This window comes from Acomys russatus, chromosome 16, assembly GCF_903995435.1.
Source record: "Acomys russatus chromosome 16, mAcoRus1.1, whole genome shotgun sequence".
NCBI classification, from domain to species: Eukaryota; Metazoa; Chordata; class Mammalia; order Rodentia; family Muridae; genus Acomys; species Acomys russatus.
Window position 1 is genome coordinate 2,132,492 of NC_067152.1, and position 24,988 is coordinate 2,157,479.

Sequence of the window (24,988 nt, forward strand, 5' to 3'; positions counted from 1 at the left end):
CCCCATTTTATGGATGAGCAGACTGAGAGCTGAAGGGACCAGTGCAAGGTTATACAGCCAGTGAGTCCCGGCTGGAATCCACAGGCAGGCTTAATTTGAAGCTGGAGCTTGGAGCCGCTATTCTTGGCTGCTGTTGCCGGGAGGTTCCCGGCAGAACCCACCTGGATGCTACTGCTTGGATGGCTATTGCAGGAGTCCACCAGGTATCTCCCCCAGGGCTGCGCTCCTTTAGCTCCTCCTCTGGGAACAGGAGAGAATGCATCAATGTGCCGGAGGGCCCAGGGCCCAGAGAGGAGTGTGTCACCTGTCTGCGCTCTCAGGATGTTCTGCAGTACTGGGTTTGGGCAGGAATAGGGTGGGAGCTAGGTGCACTGGGTCAAGTTTCTCTGCCACTGATTTCTTAGCGCTTGAGCCGACGCCTGAAGGTGGCCAGAGGAAGCAGGGGCACGGTGAAACTAAACGCAGCTCCGCAGGGCTTGGCAAACCGTCCCCATCTGGACCTCCAGAGGCGATGCCAGTTCCCTCTAGGAGGGGCCGCAAGGTCGTGGGGGTGCGCCAGCGGATGAGGGTTGCAGGATGCAGGCCAACGCCCCCGCGCCATCTCCCACCTGGGCCAGCCCCGCAGGCGCTGGTTGGCTCCCTGGGAACGCTATTTGTCCTATCGTGCACCTGCACGGTTGCCAGGCAACTGGGACTGAGTTGTAACACCTTGGCGAGAGCCAGGAGGGTGTTTTTATTTCCTAGCTGTTCTGAGTCTTTCCTTAGAAGTTGTACAAGGATAGGATTTACTTTCCCTCCCTGGAAACGACACATCATCTAGTCCTTGGTCCCCAGTCCCTAGCCCAGCCTCGAGATTCTGGCCAGACCCGCCTGAGAATCTAAGACGTCTCTTTTACTTGAAGGGGGGGGCGGGTCTCAGGCCAGGCAAGGGGTTTGGAGGGCTGTACACAGCTCTGTGGGTTTGGGATAGTCACCCTCAGGGGAGCTGGGGGCTTTGGCCCGAACCGAGATAGTGAATCCAAAAAGAACTCCCAAAGGTAGGGAAAGGCCAGCTCCAAGGTCACCACCTCTGTTGCTAGACTTGGGACAACCATGCTGTGGCTGTGGGGGAGTGGGACACACTCTAGGTCTGCCTGCCTTTTTGGCTTTATACAGGTTATTGGGGGGGGGGCTTCCCAAGATGTAGGTAGGTTCCTGCCTCACACCTTCCCAGTGTCTCACCCATCTGCATACCACCTGCAGTATAATTTTGCTTCCTATTTTTTGCTTCTGTAGATTGACCCACTTTAGCTTAAATAAATGTATCCAAAAAGGAAACTTGATAACAGTTCTGTAAATGGAGACTCAGTATCACTTGCCATAAATAGAAAGTAACTGTAAAAATAAATACAAAGAAGCAAAACCTTATTAAATTTTAGCACATGGAGGCTGATCTAAGGGAGCTATAAATGATAACAAAATAATTGCTTATTACACACTGACACTTACGCTGGGCCAGGCAACTAGCTAAGCATTTTGCATGCACTGGATCTCTTACTGCTAGTGTTCCCATTTCACAGATGAGGAAGTGGAGGTTCTAAGGGTGATTGATGATGAAAAAGCCCTGGGTATCGGTGGGAAAGGGGGGGGGGAGGGGCCACTCTCCAATTGGTACTATGACTTGATTCCCAGCTGCTGTGGTTTACGCTTGGCCTCAGGGAATATAACCCACTAGATACTCTCACAGCTGAACCACACAGCTTCCTGGCAGCCCTGGGTTACTATAGCTCAGGAACTGAGGTTTGGAAAAGCTCAGCTATCCAGCCGTGGTCACTGCTGACCCGGTAAGGCCGAGATGTCCGCCTCTTCTCCCTCCGAGGTGCTAACACACTACATTGCTCCGTTCTCTTTCTTGTATGCCTCTTTGTCGCTCGTTCAGCCTCATGCCGAGAGGAGAGCCGTTTATTCTTAGCAAATTTTACAGCGGAACTGAGCCCTTCTCCTTGCAGGGAACCAAATCTCCACCTGGGGAGAGTGGGATTTGTTGAGGCCAGCCCAGGCTGTGGGCAAATACCTCTTTAGAGGCAAGTTTAACCAGGGGGCTTCTCCCAGTGGGCAAAGACCCCCTTGGCCACCCCACATCTCAGCAAGACTCTTGTACTGCTGGCCAGGGATGTTTGTTCAGTTCTATTGTCCGCCCTCCTGGAGACACAGTCCATCATCCCTTACCAAAATGAGTGACTGCCTTTCTTACCCTGGAGCTGGCTTCATTCTTACCTGGAAAAGAAAGAACAAGGCTGCATCTGGAGAGGGAGGGAAATCATATGTTATTTTTAAAAGGCGTTTTGAGTGAGTGCTGAATAGAGTTCAAGAAAATTGCCTTAAAGACCTGTTCTCTGCAGGGTTGGCGTTTCTCATGGCTCCCAAGTATTTGGAAACTTAATTGCACATTTGTACGGGCTACTGTTTTTATTTCTTTCTGGTCTCAGAGGTGGGCTTTGAAGATTGCGAGTGCTCTCTCTCTCTCTCTCCCTCTCTCTCTCTCTAATGGTTTTTCTTTATCTTGAATAAATTCAGCACACCTGCAAGGTAGAGTTGCCTGAAAGAAACTGTGTCAGAATTGGCTCTCGATTTAATAAATCTGCAAATGGCGAGGGGGGCTGCTGAGATGATGTGGTGTTAGCTCTCTCTGAGCTCTGTCACAGGGGTGCAGCCTAATCCCCCTGCCCCTGAGGGAGCCGTCCTCTCTGCTGCTGCTCTGAAGTTCAGAGTAAGCATCAACCCACATCTTTGCTGAAACGCTTTTCCTACCCTAAGCTGGAAGCCATGGGATTGGGGACAGGGGGTGGGGGCGAAAACTGATTTCTGTGTGGGCGTGTGGGGCCTTTTAGACCAAGATGCTAATAAGAGGCTTTTAGGTTAATTGTACAACCACAGCTCCCCACTGCCAGGGACTTCCTTGACTTCCCACACTGTGTCTTCTCAAAGAATTGGCAAGTCCATTTGATGCTCAGAACTATACAGTAAGGGTAGGAGTTAGCCTCAGCTTGGGGCTGGGAGCAAGTGTCAACCCTCAGGATGGTAGGGGAACTCTGGTATAGTAGTACTGTCCCTCATCCTGCAGCCAAACACCCGAATTGAAGGGTGGAAGGGTTTATTTTTGCCTCACAGTTCCGAGGAAAACAGTCCTTCAACACTGGAAGGGCGTGGTGGCAACAGTGGCTTGGTCTGAGGTGCAGGCAAGGAAGCAAAGGCTTCGGCTAGCTTCTTCCCTTTTCTCCTTTTTATTTAGCCTGAAATTTTCAACTTATGGGATCCTCTCCCCTTTAGTTTTTTTGTTTGTTTGTTTGTTTTTTGTTTTTTTTTATAATTTATTTAATTTTATTTTAGTGTGAGGGTGTTGCCATTGGAACTGGTATTACAGACAGTTGTGAGCTGCCATGTGGTGGCTGGGAATTGAACCCGGGGAGACAGAGGCTGTTGAATCTCTGAGTTCGAGGCCGGCCTGGGCTACAGAGCAAGTTCCAGGACAGCCAGGGCTGCACAGAGAAACCTTGTTTTGAAAAGCTCAAAACAAAACAAAAATGAACAACAACCAAACCCCAAAACAACCAAACAAAAAACACTCTTTGGAAATGCCCTCAAAGGCGTGTCTGTCTCCTCAGTGAGTCTCGAGGCAGCTTATGGACAAGGAAGAGGACATCACACCAGGTGTGCGCACAGACCCCTGCCCTTCCTGCCTTCTAGCTCTTGGAGACATGCCGTAGGGGGACCCCAACTCTTGGCCTATGGAGCCAGGCGAATTTAGACACAGGTTCTGCCACACTCCAGCTGCTACAGGTGCTAGGAAGTTGCATTTGTCCTCTCCAAAGGTCACCAGATCTGGAGGCTGATCCAGTCCAATGACGTTAATGAGCCTCTGCCCTCTGGCCTCAGATTCAGCCAGTGGGAGACCCTAGCAGGGGACCAGGGGAAGAAGGGAGCAGATGCTGGCTTCAGACCTGATCAAAGCTCTCTGCTTTTGTCTGGGGCCCTTTCCTTTCTACAAGCTTTTCTAGGTGTGTGTGTGTGTGTGTGTGTGTGTGTAAGTTTAACCCAGGTGATTCATGACTGCGCTACACCCTAGTTTACCTGTTCATACATGTGCCAACGCCAACTATCTCTTGGAGAAAAAAACTTTTGTAAACGTTTCTAACTTAATGTAGATGAGTGTTTTCCTTGCTTGCATCATGTGTGTGCCTGGTGCCTGCGAAGGCCAGAAGAGGGCATCAGATCCCCTGGAACTGCAGTTACAGACAGTTGTGAGCTATACCATGGGTCCTGGGAATTGAACACAGGTCGTCTGGGAGAGCGTCTTAGCCACTGAGCCATCTCTTCAGCCCCCTGGTGCTCTTCTCTGGAAGATTTTTTTTTTTTTCTCTTTATTTTTTGACAGGGTCTTGCTCTATAGCCCAGGCTGCCCTGAAACTCAATGTGTATGTAGCCCAGGCTGGCCTCAGCCTCCTTAGTGCTGAGATTATAGGTGTGTGCCACCACCTCAGACCTGGCCTTTTATCACGGAGCAGTTTGCTTCTGTGGCAGGAAAATCATGAACTGGGCCCTGCTGACAGGTGGCCTGGCTTAGAAGGACACCAGGGAAATAGATTCTTGTGGGTCTCCACAGGTGGTATTCAGTCATCCCTTGCCTCAAAAAACAAATGACAGGGGACTGGAGAGATGGCTCAGCAGTTGAGAGCACTGACTGCTCTTCCAGAGGTCCTGAGTTCAAATCCCAGCAACCACATAGTGGCTCACAACCATCTAGAACGTGATCTAATGCCCTCCTCTGGCTGTAGGTGTACATGCAGGCAGAGCACTGTATACATAATAATAAATAAATAAATCTTTTAAAAAAACATACAGAAAACAGAAACAGAAAGTGAAAAGGGCTGATATTTCTCTCTGAGTTCCTATAGAGGCTGTTGTGGGTAAAAAAAAAAAAAAAAAAGGACAATATGGCCTTTGTGTAACGTGATCTTTCCTGAGAAAACAAAATGAACAGATGATGAGATAGCACACTCGAGCAGCAGGTGAGATGACACCCAAGGCTGGAAAGATAGCTCATCACTTGTTGCTCTTGCAGAGGACCTGGGTTTGATTCCCAGCACCCCAGATGGTGGCTCACAAGCATCTGCAACTCCAACTCTGACATCCCCACTAACTTTGGGCACCAGGCACACATGTGATGTTCATACATACACCCATGCAAGCCAAACACTCAGACACATAAAATACAATAAATATGTCTAAAAGTTAAAAAAACAAAAACAAAAACGAGAAACCTGAACCTTAGCTGCTCTTTCTCTGCATGAAGGGGACATGTCCAGTCCTGTCACTCCTTTTGTGGACGGGACTCCCATTCCGTCTTGGGCTTGAGGATTCGGGTATCTGAAGGTCAACATAGTGAAAGGGAGGTTCCCACATTAACAGTGTGGATGCCAGCCTGTCTGGGAATGGCAGTGGGAGAAGATATTGGCGTGGATGTTGATTCCCACTTGCGTAGGAGAAGATAAAGGCCCCAACAGGAGAGGAGCAGGCAGGAGAGATACCGTGTGGTTGTTCAGGGCTAGGGAAACGGGAACAGTGACCTTGGGGAAGGGAGAAGGGAGGGCATTTCAGGGAAGGAGTCATAAAGAGAAAGGCCTGTGGCTGGGTGGCGGTGTAGCCGTGCTCTGAGAACAGCTGACAAGCCCGGGAAGGGTCAGAAGGCTCTCTCTCTCGGAGCTTTGCAGTCAGGTAGGACCTGAAGAGGTTACACAGAGACCCGAGCTGCGGCCCCAGCCCCCTCCCTTCCTTTTTCCCACTATTTATTTAGAGACAGGGCCTCACAGACTGCCCCTAAACTGACTGATCCAGGCAGTCCTTGAACTTGCGGTCCTCCTGTCTCAGCTGCCCAGATACTAGGATTACAAGCATAAGCTACCATGTCCTGTTTCATCTGGAATTCTTTGTCTGTGTGAGGGAAGGTCTTTCTATGTAACGTCAGCTGGCCTGCAACTCAAGGTGTAGACCAGGCTGGTCTTGAACTTGTAGAGATCTGCCTACTTCTTCTGCCTTCCCTGAGCTCCCAGTGGCACCTGTAATTGCTTTTACCTGCTGCGTCACCTCCTCAGACCTGAGAAGGAGTCCTTTTTATTTGTTTTGTTTTGTTTTTGTAAGACAGGGCTTCTCTGTTGTAGCCCTGGCTGTCCTGGAACTCGCTCTGTAGACCAGGCTGGTCTCAAACTCAGATTCACCTGCCTTTGCCCCTCAAGTGCTTGGATTAAAGGTGTGAGCCACCACTGAGTGGCTGAGTGGCTGAGGTTCGTGGGTAGGTGTATTTCAGAGTATTCCCAAACCCCTGAAATTGTGTGGTGCTGTGCTCAGGACCATCTGAGCTTTGCCATCAGACCTGTCTTCTCAGAATCCAGTCTCTGGGGCTGGAGAGATGGCTCAAATGTTAAGAACACTGCCTGCTCTTCCAAAGGTTCTGAGTTCAATTCCTAGCAGCTGCCTGGTGGCTCACAAGCATCTATAATGAGATCTGGTGCCCTCTTCTGGTGTGCAGGCACACATGTAGGCAAAACACTGTATACTTCATAAATAAACACATCCTTAAAAAAAATAAGAATCTAGTCTCTGTCACTCTCTAACGTTAACCTTCCCACATCATTATATTTTCTTGGCTGGCCTTGAACTCAAGAACTGCCTGTTTCCCAAGTGCTGGCATTAAGGTGTGTGTTACCTCTTCTGGCCTCCTTGTTTATTTTTGTTTGTTTGGTTGGTTGGGGTTTTGTTGTTGTTGTTGTTGTTGTTGTTTGGGGGGGTTGGTTTTTGTTGTTGTTGTTGTTTTGTTTTGTTTTTTGTTTTTGTTTTTTCGAGACAGGGTTTCTCTGTGTAGCCTTGGCTGTCCTGGACTCACTTTGTAGACCAGGCTGGCCTTGAACTCACAGCTATCTGCCTGCCTCTGTCTCCCGAGTGCTGGAATTAAAGGCACACGCCATCATGCCCAGTTCATCTGGCCTCTTTAACTTCATCGGCATCATCTTTTGCGTCTAAAGAATGGTGCTAAGAGGGTAGTTTGGGCCCTGTACATGGTAGTATCAAATTGGGTTGTGGAGACTTACCCTTCGCAGGCTCTCGGGAGGGCTGGGTAAAAGGCATATGTCATTAGCCTGCTCCAGAGCTGTGAGTGACGGTGATGTCACTTCCTTAGGGAGGGGTCTTCTACAGCTGCAATGGGATTGCTTGAGGGGGTCCCTGATTTAAAAAATGTTAAGCACCACTCAGTGTTTGAGAGGTTTAAAAATAGAGGCGCGTTCAGCAGTAAAGAGCAGTGTTTATGTGAACTAAGCGTGGTGGCGGGGCCTGCAGGCAGGGAAGCCTGCATGGAGCCCTTCTGTCCATCTGTTGACTCTGCCATCTCTCATTCCTTCCCATGGCTTTTCAAGCATTGCTGAGAACCAGCTCCCTCAGGCCCCCTGCCAGGCGTGGAGGGCAGAGTCAAGAACGGCAGTGTCAATGGAAAATGGTTGTGCCACGGCCAGTCTCCAAAGAGAGCCCCACCCTGCAGCTATTCACGTCTGCAGGAGGTCCTTTTCTGTGTCAACCCTGGGCTGAGTCTGCAGCCTGGTTTATTATTATTTTTTTGTTTGTTTATATGTGTTTGGTTGGTTGGTTAGTTGGTTTTTTGATGTTTGGTTTTGGAGACAGGGTCTTATGTAAACCATAAGTTTGACCTTGAACTTCTGACCTTCCTGCCTCCACTTCTCAAGTGGTATAAAAAACGCATTGCGATCATGTCTATCTCCTTCTCCCTCTCTCTTTTTTTTTTTCTTTACGTGCAATTGTGTTTTGCCTGCATGTATGACTGTGGGATGGTGTGAGATCTCGAAAGAAGTTACAGACAGTTGTAAGCTGCCATGTGAGTGCTGGCAATTGAGCCTGGGACCTCTGGAAGAGCACTCAGTGCTCTTAAAAAAAATTTTTTTTCTTTCTTTTTTTTTTTTTTTTTGTATACAATGTTTTGTCTGCATGTACACCTGCAGGCCAGAAGAGGACACAAGATGTCATTATAGATGGTTGTGAACCACCATGTGGTTGCTGGGAATTGAACTCAGGACCTTTGGAACACCAGGCAGTGCTCTTAACCTCTGAGCCATCTCTCCAGCCCCCCTTCTTCTCTTTTTAACTAATTGTGTGTGTGTCTGTGTGTGGTGTGTGCACATATATGTGTGCATGCATATGCTCGTGCGTGTGAAAGCCAGAGAAGGAGGAGGTGGGTGAGGTGCTCACTACTCTCTGCCTTACTCCCTTGACGTGGGATTTGTCACTACCCTTAGGGCTCACCAGTTCATCTAGATGTGCTGGCCCAGGACTACCCTGAGATACCAGACACACGTGTATGCACACAGCCAGAGCAAACTGAACTCGGCTCCTTACACTTGCACAGCGAGTGTGCTCACCCCTGACTGTTTGTCACAGACCCTGACAGGTTTTGCTCTCTAGCCCAGGCTGATGTAAATTCCCAATCTTTACACCTAAGTCCCCCACATGGACTTACAGCTATGCACCCCTACACCTGGCCTTGGGACTTGATAGGGCTCATAAATGAAGCTTCAAAAGTTCTGGCCCTAAGCCTTAGGAGGGCTGGTGACCTAAGCCGGGCATTGGGACACGCACTTGTAACTCCAGCAGCACTCGGGAGGTAGAAGCAGGAAGATCCAAAGTTCAAGGCCAGCCTTGGCTACATAGTGAGTTTAAGGACAACTTGGACTATGCGAGACTCTGTCTCAGAAAAGGAATAGGAAGCAGGACATGGCGGCGCATGGAGGCGCACGCCTTTAATACTAGCACCTAGGAAGCAGAGGCAGGTGCATCTCTGTGTGTTTGGGCCAGCCTGGTCTACATTGTGAGTTCTAGGACAGCCACGGCTATGTGGAGAGACTCTGTTTCATAAGAACATCAACAACAATAAAACAAAGAAAAGCAATAGACGCAGCCTCACCTGTGTATTTTGTGGTGCTGGGATCCCCCAATAAAGAGAAGAGAAACCCACAGGAAAGGATGGCAGGCTCAGATGTCCAGCATGTCAGTTCAGTCCCTGGCTGATTCAGACTCTGCTACCATGTGACCGCAGCCACGTGGGACACTCCCAGCGGGAACAGCTGTCCTGCTGGATCTATTTAACATAATGGATTAGTTCTGCTTCGAGCCTGTCTTAGTGTATTTTCTGTTACTGTAACAGATTACCTGGGACTGGTTAATTTATAAAGGAAACAGTTTGTCTCGGCTCATGATTCTGGAGGCACAGACACTGGCATATTGTGGGCTTTTGGAAAATGTCTCATGATGCTTCCAGTCACGGTGAAAGGGCCGGGGGACACATCTGAGAGAATGCGAGAGCCTGCCTCGCTTTGTCACAACTTGTGCTTGTAGGCACCCAATCCAGGCCTGTGAAAACAAGAGCTCAGCTGGAGCAGGGGTGGGGTACGGGGTGGGGTGGGGGGCGCACACCTTTAATGTAAGCACTCAGGAGGCAGAGGCAGGCGGATCTCTGTGAGTTCGAAGCCAGCCTGGTCTACAAAGAGAATCCAGGACAGCCAAGGATACACAGAAAAAGCCTGTCTTCAAAAACAAACAAAAAAAAAAAAAAACCAAACCAAACAAAAAAACAAAAACAAACATACAAACCAACAAAAACACAGAGAAACAAAACCCACAAGAACTCAACCGTATGGAAAAGGCATTAGCCAGCCTGGAGACTCCGCCTTCGTGGCCGGACTATTCCTATTACAGTCCATCACTGGGGACCAGGTCTCACCATGAGTTTTTGGTGGGTACAAGCCATATTCAAAGCATCACAAACCGTTACCTTCAGCAAGGCTTGTTACATGCATGGCAATAAATGAAGAATAACAAATCAAAGAATAAAAGCTTTTTTATTCAAAGTGGGTTGTAGCCAGGGGGCGGCTGCCACTGCTTGCATTTTATGAGAGCCAAAGGCAGACAGAGTACTGGGGACGGCCTTGGGTAAGCTCTCACTGGAGGCAGCTAACCACAGAGATACTGTAAGTAGGTGAAGCTAAAGCCAGAAACATAATATAATCAGCTAGGGGTACGTGTTTGGTGTCTCTAGCTGTCCCACGCTGGAAGCAGGAACAAAATGGAGGAAGTCAAGTCAAGGCCTGGCTGGTTTGAGCCGGTTATCATCAGATAGCATCTGGCTTTCTGAGTTGCTCTACAGTCTAACTCACAGCTAACCTCTTAGGCTGGTTACTGCAGAAAACTAGGCTGGCTTTCTTGGTTGGTTGCCACAGACTGTAGGTCCCAGGGTTATTTTTATCCATGGTCTGGCAGTATTTGTTTGTCTATTTAGTCCCTCACTTGCCTATAGATACCTCCATGAAACTGACAACTTGAAGCCATGTTGAATGAACACAGTGTTCTAGGTAGGCCCAAAGAGAAGAGAAAGCGTCTGTCCTGGGCCGAGTTTAAAGAATAGTTTTTTAGGATCCGGGGGTGGTGGCGCACGCCTGTGATCCCAGCACTCGGGAGGCAGAGGCAGGTGGATCTCTGTGAGTCAGAGGTCAGCCTGGTCTACAGAGTGAGTTCAGGACAGCCAAGGCTACACAGAGAAACCCTGCCTTGGCCGGGGGCGCGGAGGGGGGGGGGATTCAAAGATGGAATTGGTGGTGCACTCAGGAGGCAGAGGCAGAAGCAGGCGGATCTCTGAGTTTGAGGCCAGCCAGGTCTACTGATGGGGTTCTAGGACAGACCGGGCTACACAAAGAAACCCTGCCTCAAAAACCAAAACCAACAACAACAGCCATCCATCCAGGATGGCGGAGACAGCATGGCCCAAGGCTGGAGAGAGGAGGGCACTGGGTACATGTCAGGAGCCTGCTACTGAGGTGTTGGCACTATGAGCGAATGTTGCCCGAGCCCAACATTCTAAGCAGAGAGCTGGACATACTCCTAAGGGAGGGTCACAGATATTGGGAGTGACATCATCAGAGCCAAGTTTCGGGAACACTAGGAGAGGTGGAGGAGAATGGGGCAAACGCAAGAGATGAGTAGAGAAGTCACTGTCCTGTCGGGAGAAAGTACTGGAAGTACAAGCTACTGACCTTGGTAGACTGGACTCAAGGGACCAAATGCCTGAGTCCCAGGTTCCTGGAAGACTGAGCTACTTGCGGTTTCTAGAAGGCGACAAGGGGGAGAGGGAGGAGCTTAGGAGAAGGTGGGAAGACAGGGAGACCCCTACAGGACACACAGACAAACCATTTGCTACAGATCTGGAGTTAGGAGAGAGAAATAGGGAAATGGCTTTGCCCTCCCCCCAGTACCCCCCACCCTCCCCCAACCCCCACCCCGTTGTTGGTAAAGGGGAGAGGAAGAGAGGTATCTGTGACAGGACCTGGAGAGGAATGTCCAGAAAAGCTGGAGCAGTCTCAGAGTGTTGTGCAGAGGAATAAGTTGGGGGGGGGATTTTAAGGGGGCTGTGACCTTAGGGTCACTTGGGACAAAGCGGGAAGTGGAAACTGTGTTTGGTACCAACCTGGCCTTTGTGCATGAGAAGGGAGCTGAGTCCAGGGTGCGGGCCTTGAAGAAGTGAGCAAGGCACTGAGTTCCCTTCCTTGTGAAGGTAGGAGAAGGGCAGCCGCTGATGTCTCCTTTCCGCAGGGTTTTGTTGTTCAAGGGGAGTGACTGGAACAGGCCTACAGCAAAGGAGCCATGGCGGTGAGGGGCAGGGGCGGCGGAGGGAGCTCCCCTTGCCAGCTCGAGGGGGCACCGTAGACAGCTCTGGCAGCTGTCTGCAACCATGGCCCCAGGCAGAATCCAGGCTACAGGTGGAGTGCTGTTTGCCCACACAGTGTTTGGTTTTTGTTTTCTTTATTTGTCAAATACGGTGTTAACCAGCTGCATGTACAAATCAGGGATGCCACCCTCTGGCAAATCCAAAGATATGATAACCAGGGCCTCACTCCCTCTCCTTCCAAAGCAGCAGTGGCCGGAACCCAGAGCCTGGCATGGGCCTGGCTCTGCCACCTGTACCCTCCTACCTGCCCACCTCACCCTTTTGTTTCTTGCAGCATCTGTCAGCGTAAAGAAATGAGCTTGAGGCCTGCAGCCCTGACAAAGAGAGAGAGAGAGAGAGAGAGAGAGAGAGAGAGAGAGAGATGTGGGGATGCAGACGAGGGGCGAGGGGCAGAGTTAGCTCAGAGGATGGAAAGAGAGTGGGAAAGGCCACTGAGCAGAACAGGAGAAGTAGCGGAGCCAGAAGCCGCACCGGGTTGTAGAAAGCCAGGACCAGGCAAGATGAACCAGGCATGTGCAGTGTAGCCGTGTCCACTTCTGCGAGACAGGACAGGAGCCAGGACTTTCCCCACCCAGCATCAGTATCCCTTGTCTCTATTAGAGGGATAATGAAGTGTCCAACCCTCAGGGCCACACGGGACAGGTCACTAAAGACTGAACCTTGTGCTCCACCACCCATCCCAAAGACATGTTGGGGCTGGGAGGCACTGAGACACTCCACTTTGCACAGGGTAGGGGTCCCATCTAGCAGCCCCTGCACAGTTTGGGTGTGCCTTCTAGACTGTCAGAGTCTCCTTCTGTCCCTGTGACGGGCCCTCAGGAAACACCTTCCCACAGTCCCCTCCTGTTCCTCTTTGCAGTGACAGCTGCCCACTATGTCCCAGCCTCACCTACACTTCCATAGCTGCCCAGGTGGGATTGCTTGTTTCTGACAGGAGAGGGGCTCTCGTCTGGGCCTCTCCCCGGGAAATAGCTCCATGCACACGTCAAGATTAAAACACTGCCATTCACACCCTCTGTGGGAACGTTCTGAGGCTTATTGGGACTCATGTGTGGATTGGACACATGTCACCATCTCATGTTGAGCTGGAATGTAATTAGGTGATGGTGGGAAAAAAAATCCCATCCGTCTCCTGGGAATGCTGGAATAATGAGCCATCAAGAGGGGACCGAGGAAGCTGGCAGGGGCTGCTGACCTGAGCTCAAGTGCGGATCATTCATTAGCTCCGGAGATGCGGTGATCTAGGCTGCATAAACGAGCAGGCCTGTTCCTAAGTGGGGGGCGGGAGCCAAAGCGAAGAGCCTCTAGCTTGAAAGTGGGATAGCAAGTCATCCTTTCCTGGGCTGTGGTCCTACCTACGGAGGCATTTGGGGGAGTGGGGGGGAGGGAGCCATGCCCAGGTGAGAGAAGCCACTCCTGGGACAGAAGGCTTGAAGGCTTGAACTTGCCAGTGAGGCAGGCCTGAGGTCAGGACCAGGCTAGAAGAACAGAGAGAGGGCCCCACTGGGAAGGTTAACTCAAAGCCCAGACCTGGGAGGAGCTCAGCCCTGGACCACCCTAGCCAATGCCCCTCTGGGTCACCCAAACTTCCTTAAGGTCCTCTACCTAACCTATGCTTCCATGGCTGTATGAAAGGACAAAAAAAAAAAAAAAAAAAAAAAAAAAAAAGGCCAGCTGTGGCCCCAGCCTATCCTGTCTCACAGTCTGAGGACACCTCCCCTTCCACCCCCACCCCCACCCCCCGGCCAGATCGCCATCTTACCCCAGATGGCAGGACCCAAAGCTTTCCACCTCAACACAAGCCGCTTCCCAGCGGGGCCTCTGTCCTCTCCGTCCTCGCACCTTATCAGTCTGCCTGCCTGGCCTCAGGCACTGTCTGTCTCTGCACCCTCTCTTCACTTTCTCTTCCCTTCTAGCCGGGATAGAACCCAGGGCTGTTCACGTGTGGACAAGCCATCTTCCGGTGAGCTGCGTCCTTGCACTGTTGCCCTTTCTTACTTACCCTGCTTTTTCCTTTTCTCAGCTCCAGGCACCCCTGGGCGCCGCTCCACTTCTCTCAGGGGCTTCCATTTGCTCCCCACTCAAGAGTTTTAAACTGGGTTTTTGTTTGTTTTTTTGCTTGCTTGTTTTTTGTTTTTGTTGTGGCTGTTGTTCAACACTGGGTTTCTCTGTGTAGCCCTGGCCAGCCTTGAACTCACTGAGATCCGCCTGCCTCTGCCTCCCGAGTGCTGGGATTAAAGGCGTGCAGCCCTGCATCCTAGCTTCTTAAACGTCTGAACAGGTCCTTTTTTCTGTTGCTCCCCTCAACCGTGCAAGCCACTGAAGTTGCCCCAGCAGAATCTATAACCGCCAGGGTTGCCAACAACACTAGAGGAAGGAGGAGCTCTTCCTCTCCAGGCCACGCCTCTCTTGTCTGGAGGGCGGGGCTGGCTCCCAGGGCACATCCCTCTGCAGGGGTCACGGGCTTCCTCCCAGCAGACCGCTCAGAGCTTTCCTACCAGGCCTTCCCTGCTTTCTCGCCTCCAAGGGCAATGAGCCTCAGGCCAAGCCTGCGCCCTCACTCGGTACCGGCTCTGTCCACAGAAGGCAAGATGAAAGGTAAAAACAAAAGATGAGAGTCGTTTAAAAACACTGGGGGAGGGCGGAGAGGTGGCTCCATGGTTAAAAGCACTGCTGCTTTTCCAGAGGACCAGGTTCAATTCCCAGCATCCACCTGACAGCTCACAACTGTCTGTGACTCCAGTTCCAGGGAGCCACACGGACATGCATACGGGCAAAACACCAAGGCACATATAAAATAAAATAAAGTAAATAAAAAGAATAATTTTATTTTGTTTCTAGACAGGGTTTCTCTGTGTAGCCCTGGCTGTCCTGGAACTCACTCTGTAGACCAGGCTGGCCTCGAACGCAGAGATCTACTTGCTTTTGCCTATTGAGAACTGAGATTAAAGATACGCAGCCAGCACTGCCTGGCTTTACAATGTTTTTTTATTTAATCCAATGTATTAAAAATAGTTCATCTCTATTGAGGCTGGAAAGATGGCTCAGCTGTTAAAAGTATTTATTGCTCTTGCAGAAGATCCAGGTTCAGTTCCCAGCACCCACATGGTAGCTCACAACCATCCATCATGTCAGCCCTACACATTAAATAAATCTAAAAGTTAAAAAAAAAATCTTTGCATAAATCAGTATAAAAGCTACTCATAAGACATTCTACAAGTTTTTTTTTTTATGTGAAATTCTTGAAATAGCCGTATTTCTTTCTTTTTTCTTTCTTTCTTTTTTGTTTTTTTGAGACGGAGTTTTTCTGTGTTGCCCTGACTGTCCTGGAGCTCACTCTATAGACCAGGCCAGCTTTGAACTCACAGAGATCTGCCTGCCTCTGCCTTCTTAGTGCAGGGATTAAAGGTGTGCGTCACGGCTAAAATAGACATATTTCAAAGAGTCTGGAGCTTCAGATCAATCATGTGCTGGGTACTTGCAATCCCAGAATTCTGTGCTCAGGTGGCCCCATTTGCATCCGGGTCCTCTTGCCCATGAGAGGCACCAGCCTCTTCCCTACAGGCTTGGTGCCCTCTTCACCTCACACCCCATTCTGGTTCTAGGGACCTGACTGATGGAAACTGTGAACAGAGAGGGGAGAGAGAGGAGGGGCACCGTGGAGGAGGTGGTGGGCTAGGATGCCACAGAGGTGGGTTGCGCAGGCCCTCCCCTGTGGCTGGACAGAGAGAGCAAGGGGTGGAGTGGGGGCGTCATAGTCCACAGACAGGTTAATGGCTCCTGACTTGAACACAATTGAATTTGCCCTTCTGAGCCTTCTGGCTTTGGGGAAGGGCCTCTCCTCCTGGGAGCTCAGCTGGACTCCCAGAGCCACAGGGCCTGGACCAGCTGGGCTTGATTCAATCAGGGAAAATGAAGAACAGTGGCTTCACCGACATCTTTGTGCCCAGAGGAGCTGGGGACTCAGCCAAGAAAGATAAGGAGAGATGATGGGGTAGGGGCGAGCTGGTCCCAGGCCTCTCCTGGCCTTGTATATCTCCTAGGAGAGCAACTCAAAGGATTGACTCCTCACCACCACCACCACCACCGCCTCCCTAACTCCTGGAATACAGCTGCGGCTGCCTGTAATGTGTAGCTGCCTCCCCTTCCCACCCCCCCCACCCCCCCCCCCCCTCCACCCCCCCCCGCTCAGCTTACCATGTTTCTAAAAGCCATTTGTAGAACGGTGTGAAAGCAGCTGGGACCTCGTCCATCCATTCTGTCTGTGAGATGGTGAACATGTTAGGGCCGGGGGGGGGGGGGCAATGTGCAGAGCAGGGCAGTGGTGGAAAAGAAATAAACAAGAGACTCCTTCCTCTCTCTGCTGTACCTTTTATGTTGTATCGGCCCCAACTCTGAGGCCTGTGATGGCCCCTCTGAGCAGGCGAGTGAGACAACGGGACAGGTTGAAAGCTGTCTCCGGCTCCTGACCCGCATCCTCTTCCAGCTTCTGGACTTGCCGCAGTACTTTCTTCTGTTTCCAAATCCCTCTCCAATCCTCTGAGCATGCCCGAGGGGCTTCCTCCTTCCTCCTCATGCTCCAAAAGTGTTGCCTCCTTCTCTCCTCACCTGGGTTCCTGGAGTGTGGTCGATGGCTCTAGGTAGAGCAATAGACAGTGCCTTGGCTCTGTCAGACCACCAATAATTGTTGAGGGCCCAGCACTGTCCTGGGGACAGGGTACACATAAGTAAATAATTAAACCCAGGTACTTCTGGGGTATGGATTGCAGAGAGGGGAATAAATGGAGCAGGGTTCTTATGAAATCAAGGGTGGCTGGGGCGGTGGGGTGGGAGGAGGGTGTTCTAAACCAGGGATGTGATGTCTGATCTGAGACCTGGCAGCCAAAGCAGAGATGACCCTACAAAGAACCCTCCCTGCCTGGGACAAGCGACCTGGTAGAAACAACCAGTGTTAAAGCTCTGAAGCAAACGTGATTCTGATTATATGAGCTATTCAGAACAGACAAATCCGCAGAGACTGAAAGGAGATTCATGGCTGCCAGGGGCTGGGGGAGGGAGTATGGGGGTGACTGCTAATGGACATGTGGTCTCCCTTTGGGGCGAGGGAAGTATTCCGTAAGTAGTTAATGGTGATGGCTGGCACAGCATTGTAAATGCACTACGTGCCTCTGAACAGTGTGCTTTCAAATGGCAAGTTTCATGGTACTTACATGTAGGGAGTATGTCTGGGGCTTACCAGAAAGCAGAGCCAAATCTCCAAGGCAACAGAGCTTGCTCTGACCTGGTGTGGCTAGTGCCAGGACAGGTACAGGACGGCGCTAGAGAGATGTACCAATCATGAGAACCTGGTGGGCTGATAAGAGGTTGCATTTTAAGATGCTGCAAAGAGAAACTACCAGAAGACTCCAAACAGAAAGGTAACATGATGATACTGTTCCGTTTTGTTTCTGCGGTGCTGAGCATCAAACCCAGGGCCTTGCACATGGCAAGGGTTGTACCACTGAGCCGCACCCCAACTCCTGTACTTGCTAGTCTTGAAAATACTTCTGGCTGTGGTGTAAAGTGTGGTGATGACGAGGCAAAAATAGAAGTAGAAGACCCATTGGAGTATCCGTTGTAGGGTCTGGGGGAGAGATGACAGTGGCCAAGGATAGAGTGGATGTGGTGGGGACAGAGTAATGTGTGTTGGGAATATATCTTGAGGGGAAACCAGTGGGACCTAGGAGGTCAAAGGAAAGGAGGATGGAGGAAAGGAAGGAATGGAAACTTCCTCTGCATTTTCTTCCTCCTCCTCTTCCTCTTCCATCTCTTCTTCCTTTTTTGAGACAGGGTTTCCTCTGGGTAACCTTGGCTGTCCTGGACCCTCTTTGTAGACCAGGCTGGCCTCGAACTCACAGAGAGCCACCTGCCTCTGTCTCCCTGAGCGCTGGGATTATAGGCGTGCGCCGCCGCGCCCGACTCAGGCTCTGCGTTTTCAACCTGAGCAACCAAAAGAATGGCTTCTCAGCAGCTGAGGAAGCCTGTTAGGAAAGAGGCTGAGGATGTGGTGGGCCTGACCCGTTTATTAGCTACCCACGTGGTGACATCAGTGGACAGTCTCAGGGACTACTATGAGCTTCAGGACAAGTATCAATGCTCGCTCTGTGAAGACAGCCCTGAGAATGTTCTTGTGAGTTCACCTGTGGATGGTGGAAGAGAGGGGCTGGGGCTTAGCCCTAGAGAATAGGGTCACCTGGAGATGAGACCAAGGAAGAACAGAGTGAGGACCCACAGCAAGACAGACGGAAACGGCAGAGCCGTGCTTCTGAGACCGAGAAGGAAGTCTTTCCAGAAGGGACAGGGGTCTCCTGAATATAAGGCCAGCCCGAACTATGGGAGAGCCCATCTCAGAGAAATGAACATCAGCGAGCCAGTCAGGATGATGTTCCTTTGGGTATAGCCTTAGGATGGCAGGCCTGCCTTCCCAGCGAGTCTGAGTGCTCACACAGAGGGTATGAGGAGACTGTGTTCTGCCCTTCACGGCAGAGGCTGAACTGAGCACAAGGCCTTGGCTTAGGGACTTGAGACTCGGAGAAGTAACCAAGATTCTAGGTCGCCCAGGAAATAAATGTTATCGTTGAGTGAAGGGCAGTGTTGGGGGATCCAGAGGGTCCCAGGCACATTCTAAGAGGACCCTCCCTCCCCTCTGAACCCCTTTGCTTCTCAGGGGGTGATTCATATTTCAATATATTCCAGCTGAGAAGGGATCCCACTTAGAGCAGGTGGTAAGCCAGTACATGGAAATTTGATATATTTTGACTAATGCAATTTGAAATTTGAAAACTGCAGACAATTTTATTCAGGATCCATTTTTATACCAACTCATTACTGGAAGAAAAAGGTAAGATTTCAGGTTTTCTGTGAACCCAGACCTGTCACCACCACCAGGCCCTGCTAAGCAGGCTTGACCTGGCCGGGTCAGCCTTGCACGCTGCCACTGCCCGCCTCAACCACCTCGAGTCCCTGCCGGAAACTCTTTCTTTAGCAATCTCTTTCAAGTATCCCTCTGGGGGTTACCAGTCCAATTTAATCTGACCTTCAGCCCCACCTCTGTCATGCCAACTCCAGCAAATCCCTGGGGCTGGCACTTAAGACAAGTTTTGTGATATAGACGAGGGTATTACACAGAATTTCCACTTCCTTCCCCATCAGCCTCATCCGTTCCCCTCGGCCTCCTGAGCCTGAGGCCCAAGCAGTGGAGACTGGGGAGGAGGGAGACTGTCCACCGGGGAGCAGCGGCAGAGTCTAGGAGAGGGTCCTGCTGGGACAGGGTCTCTCTGAGCAAGTAGTGCTCCTGAAGAGCCATCGATCCTTACACCATGGATGCCAGAGCCATCTTCCTTGAACAGTAATGGTTAGCATCCTGGGTGTGTCGAGCTTTCTTGTTCTCACTGGTAAAACGAGGACATGTATTTATAATGATTTGGGGGGCGGGGCTATTCAAGAAGTGCATGTGGATATCTCTGGGATGCACACGGAAGTGGTACCTTAAGGCTGAGCGTCCATCTCCTCTGAGTAGCTCCACAGTATGCACGCAAAGAGCCCAGAGGAAAGGGCTGACTCTCTAGAGGCCCCCTCCTCCCCCGAGCTGCGAGTTTATTTTGGGTGGATCTTAAGGCCAAAGACTGTAAAGCTAAACTTTCTAGAAGGTAGAACTATCTAGAACTTGTCAGTGTTCATCAAGGCGACTTGAGCTCAGTGAGATTGGTCTAAAGAAAGATCAGGAATTTAGACAAAGATGTTGATTGCAGTGTTATTTAATTTAATTTAATTTAACTGACCTTAAAGAATTAATAGATACATTGACACAGTAATAAATCAAAAGTCCCTGACATATAGAGAGGGTAGTTTCCTTCACCCGAGCCCCACAGCTTCCCATCAGCCTTGCTTCCCACGAGGCAACAAATACCACCAGTTTCTGGCATGATCTTTTGTTTTGTTTTACTTTAATTTGAAACAGCATCTCATGGAGCCCATGCTGGCCTGAGGCGCCAACAGTCTTGCCTCCTAAGTACCAGGGACCTACCTACTATGGGCCCGAGTCACCATTCTGCCATAAGTTTGATGGCTTTTTTTTTTTTTTTAAGTTTAAATTTGTTTTTGCTTTTTTTTTTTTTTTTTTATTATATATACAGAGCTCTGCCTGTATATACACCCGCAGGCCAGAACAGGGCATCAAATTACATTATAGATGGTTGTGAGCTACCATGTGGTTGCTGGGAATTGAACTCAGGACCCCTGGAAGAGCAGGCAATAAGTGCTCTTAACTGCTGAGCCATCTCTCCACCCCATGCTTTTGTTTTTTTGAGACAGGGTTTTTCTATGTAGCTCTAGCTGTCCTGGAACTCACTCTGAAGACCAGGCTGGCCTTGAACTCAGAGATCCAAGTGCCTCCGCCTCCCAAATGCTGGGATTAAAGGTGTGCACCACCACAACCCAGTTAGTTAAAAATGTTTCTTCTTATTATTAATTTTAGGTGTATGGGTATTTTGCCTGCGTGTATGTGTGTGCACCGTGTGGGTGCATGTTGCACTTGGAAGCCAGACGAAGGTATCAGCTGCCCTAGAACTGGAGTGACAGAGGGTTGTAAGGTACCTTGAGGGCCCTCAGAATTGAACCTAGGACTTATAAAAGAGCAGCCAGTGCTCTTCACAGCGGAAGCCACATCTCCAGCCCCTGCCGTGATTTTTCCTTGGGTTTTTGAGACAGGGCACGTAGCCCAGGCTTGAGCTTACCGTGCAGCCCTGACTAGCTTCAGATTGAAGATCCGCCTGCCTCTGTCTACCAGCTGCTGGGATTAGACATCTTGAGCCACATACGCAGCTCAGTCTTGATCATTTATAACAGTAAAGAAAGAGACATAAATGTTTAAGAGATAACTAAGTTATACTGTGTGCATACGGTGGGATCGTCCGCAGTCTTCAGGAATCTTGCCTGCTGTTCCATCGTTCTTCTCTCTGTGTCACACCTGGGCAACTGGTCGTGGCTGACTGATGAGGCCTGATTTCCCCACTGCCCTGGGGCAGGGACCACTCCACCCAGAGGGCTCCCTCAGGATCCTCAGTACAGAGCTTTGCAGCTGGGTGGGAGCGGAGAGCTGCATATATAACACGATCTCAACTTTATTTCTTTAAATAAAATTTTTATTTAAATTTTATACAGCCCTATATAAACGAAGGAACTATTGAAGGTTCAGCAAGGACCTGTCAGCGGCTGTCAAGGGTAATGGGAATATAGTGATTTTTTTCCCCTGCTCCTTTTTACTTCCCTACTTTACATTTCTCCACAACTGGCAACTATTATTTTAAAATGAAAGCAAATAGTGATGGATAACTTTAAAAGAAAGTTGAATATATAAAAAGAGGGCTTGGAGACCACTCAGGAAGCGCACACTAAGTGTGATCTGTTTCGTGTTTCCCAGGCCTAGGGTCTGAGAACGGGCCGTTGTGGGCTCTGGAGAGTGAGCAGCACTTGGACCGACAGGGACAGGAACAGGGACAGGGACAGGGAGGCAGCTGCAACTGAGTGCTGAGGTGTTCATCTGGGCTCCGAAGGACGTGAGGAGACTGTGTGTGGAATCAAAGGAAAACAGCAAGAGGAGTGGGGCCTGGAAAGCCCAGTTATCATTTGTCCTACAAAACGAGATACAGTCCCAAGAGCCCAGCAGGAGGCAGGAAGTGTTTGGACCACGGGTGGTTTAAGATGGCTTTAGAAAGGCAAATACTTTCAAACTCCTGGTCCTTCAACTGTGCAGACTCACTGGCAACCCCACCCTTGGGTGACTCCTCCGTGCCTCCTGCCACACCTAATAGCTGCTATCACGGAAGACTCTCCACAGACTATGCTGACTTGAGCTCCGGGCAGGTTCCAGCCTCCTGCAGCGGGCCCTCAGGAGCTGGCTTGCCTACACCGCCAGATGCCGGCATCTTTCTCTTTTTTTTTTTTTTTTTTTTTTTGGTTTTTCGAGACAGGGTTTCTCTGTAGCCTTGGCCGTCCTGGACTCACTTTGTAGACCAGGCTGGCCTCGAACTCACAGCGATCCGCCTGCTTCTGCCTCCCGAGTGCTGGGATTAAAGGCATGCGCCACCACGCCGGCATCTTTCTCTCTTTTGCCTCAGACTCCCACCCTCATCTCAACCTCCATCCTCAGCAGAGGTACCTTCCTGCTTCCGGAGGGGAGGGGTTGGGGATTAGAACCCAGCAAGGCTAACCTCACTGTCCTCCCTGCACATGCCATGGTGCCCTGTTACTCGGAGCAGGTGTACCTCAGATCTCCCCCTCTTTTCTGCCCTTCCAGGCTTGCTGTCTCAGTTTCTCTCTGACAGTTTTCCTCCTCCTGAATCATACTTGTTGGCATGAGAACAGGCTCTATTTCTTCCATCTCAAAAAAAAAAAAAAAAAAAAAAAAAAAGCCAACCACACTGGGAGGGTGTGGGAGCACGGTTAATGGGTGCCCCAGCGTGGTTGAGTAACAGTAACGTCTAATGTTCTATGGCACAGTAGGATGGCTGTAGTTGTCAGTTAATTATAAATTTCAAAATAGCTAGTAGAGAGGATTTTGGATGCTCCCAACACAAAGAAGAGATAAACATTTGAGGTGACGGGTATGTTAATTGCCCTGATCTGATCATCACACATTGTATACATGTTTTGAAATGTCAGGCTGTACCCCATAAATATGTACAATTACTGTGTAGCAATTCCAGATAAAAACTATAATTTTAAAAAGCTAAAAAAAAAAGAAAGAAAGAAAAAAAAAGCATTAGCTGCCCTTGACCCACACCCCCACAAGGTCCTTCCTGTTTGTCCAGCCACTTAATGTCAGAGCTTCCTGTGTGAGTGTGCTCTCAATGCCCACAGACACTCCTTGCACCCTCTCTCCCCACAAGAGGAGTCACCCCTGTCCCGTGATGCCACGCAGGGCCACATGCATGATGTCGACCAATGAAATGTGAGAAGGGATGATGCCTATCTCTTGAAGCCACCATGGAGAAGGCCAGTGGTTGGTCTGTCCCTGTGGTTTTTCCTGGGAGTGTTCTAGGTCAAGGATGCTTTCCCGACCTGGCTTCCCCCAAGGAGCCCTCTCTCATCACTGTTTGACCAGCCTTTGTTGCTGGCGGCCATGGAGATTCTGGGGCACTGGTTATCTCAACACATCCTCCCATGACCTGGTTGATCCAGCGCCATCACCTTCCTCACCTCTCCTTTATCTTTTTTTTTTTTTCCTCCCCTTTATCTTTATTTGTCTTCGGTTCCCAATACCTCCTAGAAGTGAGCCTGCTGGGACCACTACTACCTCTCCAAGGCTGACCAGTCAGGTGCCTGATAGCGCACTTCACTCTCAGCCACCCTCAACACATTGATTCCTCCCAGAAACACTGGGCTTCAGGGACACCATCTTTTCCAAAGCCGCGTCTGCCCTCCTTCAGAAGTGTCGCCCCACCATTGGATCCAATCCCGCATCTTCTTCCTCGACTCTCCCAGATGACTTCATCCATTCCCACGAACTAAATTCCATCTCCGTGCCGATGACTCCTAAGTGCAGTGCTTCCTCTGGGCTCCTGTGCGGTGCTGGCAACACTGAGAGGCCAGCAGACCTCACAGGTCCCCATGCCTGCTTCCTAGGCTCCGTCAGCTCACGGTGGCATCTGGTAGAGCCACTGTGCTCCTCCCGTATCTCGAAGAGTCTCGTCTGGATGTCATCCCAATTCTCCATGCTACCCGTCTGCCACTGGGGCCTTACAACATGTCTCACAGACAATAGTCCCAGGCCTCCTTGCCGCCTGCCTTGCTCTGTATCAACCCGTCCTCAAATCCAGTCATATCATCTCTGCTCAGGCCATGGCTCCCACTTTTCTAACCTCATCCTTTCTCCCCTCCCCTCAGGGCCATTGTACCTGCTATTCCCTGTGAAGCTGTCCCTCAGTTTATTCTTCTTTCTTTCTTTCTTTCTTTTTTCTTTTTTTCTTCCCCTTGAGATAGGGTCTCATGTATCCCAGGCCGACCTTGAACTTGCTATATAGCCAAGGATAACCTTGGTCCTCCTGCTTCTACCTCCCAAGTGCTGGGATTACAGGTGTTCCTCACCACACCTGGTTTATGTGGCGTTGGGGTTTGAACCCACGGCTGTAGGCACTCTAAGCAAACACTCTACCAACGGAGCCACACTGCCAGCCCTCGTTCTTCATCCTTATCCTTTAGGATACAACTCAATGTTGAGCACATAAAGCAGCTCTGCGCAGCCTCGGATGTCCTGAACTCACTTTGTAGACCAGGCTGGCCTCGAACTCATAGACATCTGCCTGCCCCTGCCTCCCTGAGTGCTGGGATTATAGGCGTGCGCCACCGCCATTTGACTCTTTGATCTAAATCTTAACCCCTTTGCGGTCCCATCATGTACACTTAGTCTTTGTGTGTGTGCCTGGGTCTTTTTGGTCTACTCTTTTCCCACATGGAAGATCCACGAGGGAAGGGGCTGTGTCTCCTACTGTGGCAGAGACAACCCATGGGTTTTTTCCTCAAAATGGAGGAGAGTTGGGGAGGTGCAGAACAGGGTGGTCAGCAGGGATAGGTTATACCCAGAGCCTGCGGTTCAGTCCTGAGTGCCTTTCACTGACGGCCAGAGAGGGGTGTTTCTCTGGGGCTGGAAACAAGGACTCCTGTCAGGGACCTACTTCTCTGCATCATCGGCTGCTCAGGATTTGGCAGAACCCCCAAACACCTCCCTGTGTTTCCCCCCCCGCCACAGCTCCCTCTCCTGCATGCCCCTGGCGCCCCCCCCCCCCCTTGCCCCCCCATCCCGCCCCCCCCCCGCTGCAGCTCCTTCTCCTGCATGCCCCTGGAGCCCCCCCCCCCCGCCACAGCTCCCTCTCTGCATGCCCCTGGAGCCCCCCTTCCCGCTGCAGCTCCCTGTCCTGCATGCCCCTGGAGCCCCCCCCCCCGCTGCAGCTCCCTGTCCTGCATGCCCCTGGAGCCCCCCCCCGCCACAGCTCCCTGTCCTGCATGCCCCTGGAGCCCCCCCCCCGCTGCAGCTCCCTCTCCTGCATGCCCCTGGAGCCCCCCCCCCCCCATATACAGGTTTCTCCATAGATAGTCACTACCCATTCAAAGGTCCCCAGCCCCGCCACACAC

The 24,988-nt window shown here is 50.7% G+C and overlaps 1 protein-coding gene and 1 long non-coding RNA gene across 2 annotated transcripts in view; one reads left to right on the forward strand and one right to left on the reverse strand.

Moving 5' to 3' along the window:
• Rtn4rl1 (reticulon 4 receptor like 1) overlaps positions 1-24,988 on the forward strand; it is a 79,568-nt gene that overhangs the window by 45,030 nt on the left and 9,550 nt on the right. The window lies entirely within an intron of this gene.
• Positions 15,275-16,477, reverse strand: LOC127199948 (uncharacterized). The gene is made up of 3 exons (XR_007832019.1): positions 16,427-16,477; positions 16,016-16,080; positions 15,275-15,441 (listed from the first exon to the last, which is right to left on the reverse strand). It is a non-coding gene; the product is annotated as an uncharacterized LOC127199948 (long non-coding RNA).